The 11158-nt window shown below is 44.8% G+C and overlaps 1 pseudogene; it reads right to left on the bottom strand.

Annotated features, from left to right (window-relative positions):
- Positions 1-1434: 1434 nt before the first annotated feature.
- On the bottom strand, positions 1435-1984 carry LOC110306739 (annotated as a pseudogene).
- Between the last annotated feature and the right edge of the window lie 9174 nt (positions 1985-11158).

Genomic DNA, 11158 nt, shown 5'->3' on the forward strand with positions numbered 1-11158 from the left:
TTACCTATAGGGCCATGCTAGTATTGGGGGATCCACAATTTGCTACTAGTTGCTAAGTGCATTGTTAGAAGAGAGGTGCGTACAATCAAGCGGAGTCCTAGGGTGCTTATCCGCCTCAGAACCTCAGTTCCAGGCAAAACAACAGTGAGGGGCAGCCCCTTGGCTTCAACTCAGAGTAAGAGACAATCCAGTTCATGGGTACCCAGATGCCCTGACCCAAAAAATATAAGATAATGCATTTACATTCTATCAAGATGCTAAATTTGTAGTAGTTTGCTAGGCAACCATAGAAAACGATAGCACGTGTCTATCAAAAATAGGCATTTGCCTTGGTACACATCATTCAGCCACAACTAACAAACCTGAGCAGTAGCTCAGGGACGTGAAGACTGCAGAAACCCCATAGACTCATGTAACCTGGATCCAGATAATATCTCAGCTTTCACTCAGTGTGAGCAACTTATTTGGTCCATTTCAAAGACAGTGCCTATGCTGAAGTGTGTCACAATAATTGTGTTTTATTTACTTATTTTTTTAAAGTCAACACATTTATTGTATGCAGTGAACAGAGGGGGGCCAATCTCATCAAACAGTGCCTCTATTGTAACACACTTAAGCTACATTAATCCTAGAGGAGAAAGGAGTGCTTGATACTTTCTGCAGATGCAACAACCATTCACCAGCTCAGAGGAAGATTTTTGAGACAGGGTTTCTCTGTGTAGCCCTGGCTGTCCTGGAACTCACTCTGTAGATCAGGCTGGCCTCGAACTCAGAAATTTGCCTGCCTCTGCCTCCCAAGTGCTAGGATTAAAGGCGTGCGCCACCACCGCCCGGCACTCAGAGGAAGATCTTGATTTTCCAGTGTGTCTCAGACCTTTAGATAATTGACATATCCATGCTCCATTCAGCAGTGGACATTCACTTAGGATTTCATCAATCCCCAATCTTAAGCTTCCATTTCTCTGTTTCACAGTCAACCTTACAGTAGTTCTACGAAAAAGCAGCATTGGATCTCCAGATCATAAATGGAGGACCCACCACACTGAGAGCATTGGGTTTCTTCAAAGGTGACACTTTTGGGCTGTCTTTTGGCCCTGAGTATATACAGGAGCCCAGGACAAAACTTTTCTAATCTGTATGTTATTATCACACCACTGTCATCATAGCACTCCAGAGGAACAGGGTGTCACTGATGGGTCAGGTGGCTCAGCTTGGCTGTGTGGTGTAGAAGTTGTTCCAGGAGAGGCAGAGAGACATTATTATCATAGAAATCAACCTCTCTGAGCTGAGAACACTCGCTTAGGGCAGGCAGCAGGGCATTGAGCTGAGAGTCCTCTAAACAACATGACTCCATGACTAAGTTGCAGATGATTGAGCTCACAGATATTTAGGCAATAGGTCAGGTAATCCAAGTTTGACTGTGAGAGGTCACAGTTAGTGATGCAAAGCGTCTCCAAGGGCTTCTTTGGGCACCTTCAATTCTTTCTTCACCTCACAGTCAGGACTGGTTTCCACTAGCTGCTTCTGTGTCGTGAACTCTGGTAAGCCTTTACCTTCATGGGATCCAGTCTATAGCCCCCACAAGTCATGTTCTTTATCCCTCCAATTGAGCGCTCTGAGTTTGCATCTACTGGTTCAAACCTTTTGTGCAAGCAGTGTATCTAGTCCCCCAAGCCTTCAAAGTCTCCAGGTTGCATTTCTTTATCAGCATTCCTAAAGAAAGGTATGGGAAGGGCCACACAAGTATCATGGCCTTCAAGATCTTTGTATGTCCATCAGTGAAGGCCTCCTCAAAAATTACTGGGAACAGCCTATTGGGCAGGTCCTTGAGAGCAGAAATGGCCAAGGCCTCATCCCTCAGTAGACTCTGACTTGCCAGCTTCTGGAGGGTGGGTGGGCAATAGAATTTCTTTGTGACTTCTTCTAAAGAGTCATCTTGATCTGGACACTGGTGACAGATCACCATATTCAGGGAGAGGAAGGCTGTGACTCCAGGTGTGTTTTATTTTTAATAGGGATTTATATAGATGTATATATGTACACCACGAATACATATATAGTGTATATTGTGTGTATAACTCTGTGTGTGTGTGTGTGTGTGTGTGTGTGTGTGTGTGTGTGTGGTGTGTGTGTTATGCTCAGGTTCGCTCAGAGGCCAGGAGAGGGCATTAGATTCCATGGAACTGGAGTGTAGGCAGTTGTGAGCTGCAGGATGTGGGTCCTAAAAACCCAACTCCAGTATCTGACAGAGCATCGAGTGCTCTTAACTGCTGAGCCACCACCTCTCTAGCTGCTGCTTTTTCCTTTTTATTTGAAGAAACCTTTAGTTTCTTCCCCTCTGCCAAACTGATGTAGACCACACCTTGTTCTTAGAGCCATGTGAGCAGGGGTGGCTGACTCCAGAATGGAGACGCGAGAAAGCTGCAGGGAGGGAATATGGTCCATGCTTCCCCAGTTCATCTTCACTGAGGAAACAAGCCAGGGGGCCAGGCTGGGCTGCGAGTCTGGAGTTGTCTGTGGAGTTTAAGCTGAGGTTATTTCATCCGTTTATCTGTTTGCTCAAACAAATCTATGCATCCCAGGTCTAGACAGAGATACAGGAAAGAGCAGACACTCTGAAGTCTCCAGCCTCATAGAGTTTGCAATCCAAAGAAAGGAGAACTCAGGTTTTGAGAACTCTACTGCTGACTGACCATTGTGTCCAGCTGTGAGAATGCTCTGAAACTGAGCATCGAGGCCTCACCCATGGACACCTCTGAGATGATATAAATGGTAATTCTCTTGTTGACAGTCAGATCCAGGCAAGGTCCTAGGCTTGGCTGAAGCGTTTATATGGATAACCATTGCAATGATTGGGTCTAGATTCTGGAAAAAAATCAGACTTAATAAGGCACTTTGATCAGCCTTTTTTTTTTCTTCCGAGACAGGGTTTCTCTGTGTAGCCCTGGCTGTCCTGGAACTCACTCTGTAGACCGACCAGGCTGGCCTCGAACTCAGAAATTCGCCTGCCTCTGCCTCCCAAGTGCTGGGATTAAAGGCGTGCACCACCACGCCCAGCTGATCAGTCTTTATATGGAGGCTGTCCTGTGCCCTCCATATGGATGGAGTCATTCTTTGGTAATAATCATGGCAGTTAACACATATACTTAGCATGCATTTGTTATTATTTTAGTACGTTACATAGTCTAGACAATAATGTGATACAGAGGTTACTATTGTTCTATCGTTATGCTGCAGATGAGGAAACCAAGGCAGAGAAAGGCTCAGTGATTTCCCCCAAGTCCCAAGCAAGTGAGAGTCAGAGCTGGGGTTAACACTGAGGACGTCTCGGTCCTAGCATTTAACCCTCAAGTGATAGCATCTTTATAATGCAGGATTTCTTTCTTTTTATAAAATATTTGTTTATTTGTTATATGTATGTACACTGTAGCTGAATTCAGACACCACAGAAGAGGGCATCAGATCTCATTATGGATGATTGTGAACCACCATGTGGCTACTGGGATTTGAACCTAGGACCTTTGGAAGAGCCATCAGTGCTATTAACCACTGAGCCATCTCTCCAGCCCAATACAGGATTTCTCGAACTTGGAACCTGCTATATTAAGAGGTCTTTCTGAAGTGTGCCTTGCCTTTCATTTTTCTTCAGTATTACTAACAATAACTGGTCTTTAGCCACATTACCCTGCCAGTTTACCACCTACTGAACAGTGGCTGTCAGCTCATCTGTGAGCCTCCTCTCGCACTGTCTTTGGGAAAAGTGTGCTTTGTCCCCAGGGTACTCTGCCTTAGAGATTTGCACTGCTCAGTGCTCCATGAGGGTACAACCCTGGGCACAGGCTGCAAGCAAACATCTCACAGCTGCCCAGAACAATAAAAAACAAAGAATGACTGGGTGTCTCAAGTTTCCTATTTACAGCCCTCTATCCAATGGGGCCTCTCCCAGACAAGCGTCAGGCTGGCAGTGGGTTAACAAGGGCTCAGTTATTCTTCTCAGGAGAACAATGGTTGTTCTGACCACCACTTTTGCTTCATTCCATCCCTGGCTTCCAAGGAGTGTCACAGGAGGATCTATGTGTTCACCCGCAGCTTGGAGGGAGAGAAGCACACAGAAGCATCTGCATGAACAATGAGTCTTGTCGGAAAGAGAGTTCTGTATCAACACTCCTGATCCAGTTCCTGTGTGCCTGGGCTGCTCTGTGAGGGGAAATGGTGACAGCCCTCATTCCAGTGCTGTGTGTGTGTGTGTGTGTGTGTGTGTGTGTGTGTGTGTATGTACATGTGCATGGGTATATGTATGTGTATGTGTGTGTGCATGTGTGTGTGTGTGTTTGTGTATGTGCATGGATGTGTATGTATGTGTGTGTATATGTTCATGGATTGTGTGTGTGTATGTACATGGGTATGTGTATGTTCATGTGTGTGTAGGTCATGTCTATAGGTTTGCATGAACATGTGAATTAGAGTATAGATTTCAGAGGTCACCTCCCTTGCTTTCCTTAATCATGCTTTACTCTGGGTTGTTGTTGTTGTTTCTTTTCTTCTGAGACTGTCTCTCACTTTTCCCTGATTAGCCGCCTGGGCAGGGAGCTCTAGGCATTCACCTGTTTGCACCCCCAACCCCTTAGCATTAAGATTAAAATCTCGGGACACCACATCTACCTTTGCACATGGGTTCTGGGGACTGAACTGGTGTGCTCATGCTTGCTGCACCAAGCAAGCACTTCCTGATGACTGTGTCATCTCCCCAGATCTCTCATACTCTCACTTTCTTCCTCAAAAATCATTCCCTTGCCAGGCTTATTCTTGTTACTTTCTTTTTTTCCTTATTATCTATTTAGTTTCCATTTGTTGTGGTGGAGTGCACAGCCTGTGTAGGAATCAGACTACCTGTTGAGCTATATCACTCAAGGTAACAGTGAAGAACTTTCCAAGGTTGGCAGTTAGAGTAGCCTGGATCCAATGCTTGGAACCGGAAATCCTCTGGCTTTTGAATCAGGGCTGGCAAACTTGCACCCTGCTGGATAATACTGACTACACAGAACCTAATCTCCCTTCTCTTGATGATCCCACGCACAGCTCCTCTTTCTCAGGGTTGAATCGCAGTCCTGGCTCAGCAGTACTGCAGGTCATTTAGTCTGAAGCAAATCAGGGCATTGTAATCCCGTGGACTCTAATGATTGACTCATGATAATTATATGACAACTTGAGTCAATCTGAAGAATAAGGATAGTTTCATGGGAATTGTGGGAAGGAGACTCTAACCTAACAGGAAACACTGATAACATGTGACAGACAAGCCCTGAAGGGGACAAGATAGACAGTGGATACCCAGGTCAGGGTTTCCCCTCTAAATCAGTTTCTAGAAACTAAGCCCACTGACTAAATACATTTTCTCAGCTCACTGGCTGGGCCAGGCTTCCACGCCTCCCATGGGGGAAAGCTATTTATTTCCACCAGGAAAAACTAAGGAAAATCTCCAAAAGTCAGAGCAGAGGCCCGCCCGTCGGCAGGCAGGCAGGCACCTCACCCAAGGCTGCTGTTCACTTTGTTTCTGTTTATCTGGATAGAGCAGACCCTTCAGCGTCTGCTTTTAAAGCCATTAGCTTCTCCATTTCCTTCCAGCTAAAACTGACATCTTGATGGGGTGGGAGAATCCGTCCACTTTATTATTCACTTGTTGCTGGGACTGTTTGATGGTGACCACAAATACAGGTTGATTCCCTCAGTGAAAGTCACCCAGATCTGGTTGTGGCTACCATGCTTTTTTAATGCATCCCATATCATCTCAATGACCCAACATTTTTAGCTGAGGTATGGTGTATGGAGACACCTAAATCCTTCCTTTGACCTGTCTCTCAGCAGATGCTTCCAAGGAAGCAATAACCATAGGACAAATTCAAGTCAGAGTGAGCCTGACACTCTTATCTCCCACTGTGCAAAGTTCTCAGGGATGAATGGCCAGCCAGGTTCCTTAGAACCATGTGGTTGTAGCTCTGGCTAGTATTAGTTGGGTCAGGATATTTATTATTGTTTGGTTTGGTTCAGATTTGTAGTCTTTAACACACATCAGTGTGATATTAATATTGCTCATCAACTTTATGGGATCTAGAGTCACATAGGAAACAAGGTTCTGGGCATACCCATGAGGGATTACCTAGGTTAGGTTAGCCTCTATTCTGGTCTGTGAAGAATTATCTTGTTTAGGCTGATTGAAGCAGGAAGAGCCATCCTAAAGATGAGCAGCATCCTTCCCTGGGTGTGGCTCTTGGAGTACATGTGAAGAATCGACCTGAGCACTGACATTTATTGTCTTCTGCTCCATGCATGTGGGAGCTTTGTAACAAGCTGCCTTCAGCTCCTGTGTCCATGACTTCTCATCATGAAGACCCATACCAGCGGTTCTCAACTTTTCTAATGCTGTGACCCTTTAACCCAGCAGCTCCTCATGTTTCAGTGACTCTCAACCACAATATTGATTCCTTTCTACTTCCTAACTATAATTTGGCTACTGTTATGAATCCTAATCTGATATACAGGATATCTGATATGCTAACTCTGAGAAAAGGTTGTTCAACCCCCAAAGGGGTGGTGGTCCACCAGTTGAGACCCATTGGGCTATATCTTCAAACTGAATGTCAAAATACACCCCTTCATCCTTTAAGCTGCTTTCATTCAGGGAACTTTGTCACAAGATCAAGACAATTAAGGAAAGGGAGAGGGGCATTTGTCACCTTTGTCTAAGATATTTGCCACGTGATTGGCCACTCTTATGATGTCAAGCAGGTTATCTGTGAGAGATCTACTTCAGGTGCTTTGAGGTAGGAGCAACCCATCCTTACTTAAAGCATTTTGGTCAGAAGCAGTTTGTCTTAGGCTTGTTTTTCCAGAGTGCTTCATTGAGTAACTGCTAAGAACCCTTGATTTCTATCTATTTTTATGTTCTTTAAGGTTTCCATTTACCCTAGCTTTGGTGATGGTTTGGTCCAGCAAGCTAAGAACTAGCTTGCATACCAGGGGACTTATGCTGTGACATGTCAGAGTGGTTCAACTAGCCAGTGGGAGAGAACAAAGAGAACCCATTTTGGTCACTGTTCTATTGTTGTGAAGAGACACCATGATCACAGCAACTCTTGTTTTTAAAATGTATGTAATTGGGGCTTTCTAATAGTTTCAGAGGTTTAGTCCATAGTCCACATCATCATGGCAGGGAGCCTGGGAGCACACAGTAAACATGGTACTGAGAAGTAGTTGAGAGTTCTACATCTGGATCTGCAGGCATCAGTAAGAGAGAGGGACGCTATGCTTAGGTTGTGTTTTTGAAATCTTGAATCCCATCCCCCCCAGTGACACACTTCCTCGAACAAGGCCACACCCACTCTAATAAGGCCACATCTCCTAATCCTTCTCAAGTAGTGCCACTCTCTGGAGACTACGCTTTCATATATATGAGCCTATGGGAGCCATTTTTATTCAAACAACCACAGGACCTATAAGTACTTCTTCTATCTATAGGCAGAGACAACCTTAGCTCATTGAACACTTGAAACTATGTTTCCAGCTTCTTGGATGTAAAAGGCTAATTTGAGCTCCTTAATTCTTCAGGCATGGGGAATGATCAGAGAGAATTTGGAAAGGGGTTAAAACTGAGCAAGTACAGGCATTTAAAACATGACACATGCCAAATAACCAAATTACCTTTGAGGCTTTTAAAAGTCAGTTTAAAAGAATTACTTTAGAACCTATAACCATACTGTGACTTAATTTCTTGAACCTTTTCAAATAGGAGGAGAAAGTGAGCCCTTTCCACATCCTGGGAATACATAAATGGCCATATTTATTTGTTTGGGTCAAAGATCATTTCCTAGTGTAGAATTAAACTCTACTGCAAGGTGCCAGTCATGTCTGTGGTGGTCAGACTACACTACTCTCTGCATTTAGGTCCTCAGCCCTGAATTTAAGAGCTGTGTTTTTCTTGTGTTTCTCCCCAGTCCCCTAGAACTAAGACTTGGCCAGTAAGTCTTGCTGCTGTTTGCATTGTGGTTGGAATGGGATGAGCACCAGCGGACTCACATGAAAGGGAATCCACCTGCCCTCTCTTGCAATCTGACCTTAGCTTTACAAGGAGGTGTTCCTACATGAGTCTCTGGATATTGTACTAAGAATGTCACATGTCATTAACACAGTTCAATTTTGCAACCTAACTGATTAAAAGCCTAATTCATTTGCAAATGTAACTTTTGGCATGTGCATGAGCATCTTCTCAAAACGTATTAGAGTTGCCATTGACAGATGGTCCTAGATAGGTCCGAGAAGGCTGTTGACAGATATCTCACAGCAGATCTGATTACACTGACAGATCAGAGGAAAGTCCTATGGGAAATGTCTCCACTGGCCTGAAGGCCGACAGAACAAGATGGACGCCCTTCAGAAGAATTGTCAATAAAGACTGAAAATGGAAACAACCTTCCTGGGATGATTTGACAGTATGTATTGAGCCTTAGGAATCCATGCCCTTTGACCTTGTACTTCTCTCCTTAAATTTTAACTGAAAGTCCTGCTCAGACATGTGTGAAAATATTTATATTTAAAGACCATTCACTGCAGCACTGCATACAGAATACAGAAGAACTGAATCACCCACAGCCTCGTTGTACAGGACAGTTTTCCCTAGAGAGAACAGTTGGGCACCCCAGCCATGGTCTCCATATCTATACATTCAACAAACTTTACATAGAAAATGTAGTCCAGTTACTGATGGTTGCTTCTGTACTGAACAAACGTAGACTTTGTTTTTTAAACATTTCATGACTCACTACGTTCTATGACATAAATACTCACACAGCTTTTATATTGCATTAGGTGTTGTATGACATCTAAAGACAATATAAGATAGTCTAATGAGTATAAATACCATAAATGAGGAGGCCCACAGGCTATACCAAAGGCTACTACTGCAGTTAAGAGCACTTAGCTGCTCTTCCAGAAGACCAAGTGTTACTTCCTAGCACCCGTGTAGAACAGCTCATCTCCACTCCAGCTCCAGGGGATCTGAAACCCCTCTTGTGGCCTCTGAGGGCTCCCTCACTCATATGAGCAGGCACACTATCAAACACATATCCTGAGGGGTCTATCCTGCCTAGATAACAATGGATGGCTACATATTTATAGTCATACTTCCTATGACTAAAAGAAAACACGGCTGTGATGGTTGGAATGATAATGCCCCCCACCCCTGGAAGACTCATATATTTGAATGTTTGGTCCCTAGTTGGTAGAAGGATTAGAAAGCGTGGCCTTGTTGGAGAAGGTGTGTCACAGGAAGCTGGTATTGAGGTTTCAAAAGCCCACGGTACACCTAGTTAGCACACTTGCTCCTTCCCCCTCCGCCTCTGCCGCCACTCCCCCCTCCCCCTATCCCCCCCCTTTGTCTCCCCCCGTGTCAGTACCATGCCTGCCTTCCTGCCTGCTGCTGCCATGCTTCCTGCCATGATATTCATGGACTCATCCTCTGAAACTACAAGTCTACAGGTTTTCATGCATGTGTGGGCTAGAGTATAGATGCCAGCAGTCAACCTCCCATGTCTTCGTTAATCATGCTTTACCCTGTCTGTCTGTCTGTCTGTCTGTCTGTTTGTTTGTTTTTGAGACTGTCTCCCACTTCTCCCTGATTGGGCTAGGCTGCCTGAGCAGGGAGCTCTAGGCTTTCACCTGTTTGCACCCCCATGCCTTAGCATTATGATGAAAAGTTGGAGACCCCACCAGGGGGAAACCAGCAGAGTGAGGGGAGGAGGTCACATTGGGGTGAATGCTCCCCAGAAGGACACATGAGTCAGCTTGAGAGACAGTGTACCACAGGAGTCTTTAGAAGCCTGAAAATTCAGTATTTATAAATCAAATCAGAACAAGTACAGAAAGTAGATTTGCTGTCTTCTACAAAGCCGAGCCCTGGTCTTGTTTTCACAGGGCCTCTGGATACAGCTCAAGTCAAAAGTGTACTTTCATCAGAGAATTATTGCGGTTCTTTAAAGAAACAGCTCTGGAAACATTTTATGAAGTTACCAGTCAAGGTCAAGAGAACTCATAGACTTGACAACAGGAAGAGAAAGGACACCTGTGTCTGTGTCTAGACCAGTAATTCTCAATGTGGAGTAATTTTGCCCATCAGGGGACATTTAATAATGTCTGGAGATTTTCTGGTTGTTTGTTTGAGGTGTTGGGGAGTGATGCTGGCATCTAGTGGGTAGAAGGCAGAAATGTTGCTCATGTCCAACAGGGTTCAGAATAGCATCCTACAGCAAGGTGTTAGATAACTGACCCAAAGAGTCATTGCCAAGGTTGGGAAGCCCAATCTAGACAGTGTCAAGGATTTAGGAAGAAATTACCAAACTTCAGGATATGGAGGAGGCTCAGAGGATAAGGGCATGTGCTAGGAAAGAATGAAGACCCAAGTTTGGATTCCCAGCACTCCTGTAAGAAGCCAGGTTTGTCCACGCCTGTCTGTAACACCAGAGCCCTAAAGGGTAAGTCAGGAGTCCTGTCTTTAGAACTTGCTAACCTCCATTCCAGTTTCCAGTCCAGCAGGAGGTTTTGTCTCAAGAGAATAAGGCAGAAAGCGATATCCTGCCCATAAGCAGGTCACTTGATATTCTCATTTGACTGCACACACACACACACACACACACACACACACACACACAAACACACACACTGTGATGGTTTGAATGAGAATGTCTCCTGTAGGCTCATATATTTGAATACTTGGCTCCCAGTTGATGGTGCTGTTTGAGGAAGTTCTGAGATGGCGTGTTCTTGTTGGAGCAAGCACGTCCCTGGGATAGATGGGCCTTGAGAGTTCATGGCTTGCCCCACTTCCAGGTGCTCTCTGCTTCGTGTTTGTGGTTGAAGCTGCTTCCTTCTCCTGCTGTCAAGCCTGCTCTTTGCTGCCAGACTTCCCTGGCACCATGGATTCTGGACTGGAACCATAAGCCAAAATAAACTCTTCCTTCTGCATTTTGCCTTGACCGTGGTGTTTTATCTCTCTCTGTCTCTCTCTGTCTCTGTCTCTCTCTCTCTCTCACACACACACACACACACACACACACACACACACAGAGAGAGAGAGAGAGAGAGAGAGAGAGAGAGAGAGAGAGAGAGA

This window comes from Mus caroli, chromosome 2, assembly GCF_900094665.2.
Source record: "Mus caroli chromosome 2, CAROLI_EIJ_v1.1, whole genome shotgun sequence".
Classification (NCBI taxonomy): Eukaryota; Metazoa; Chordata; class Mammalia; order Rodentia; family Muridae; genus Mus; species Mus caroli.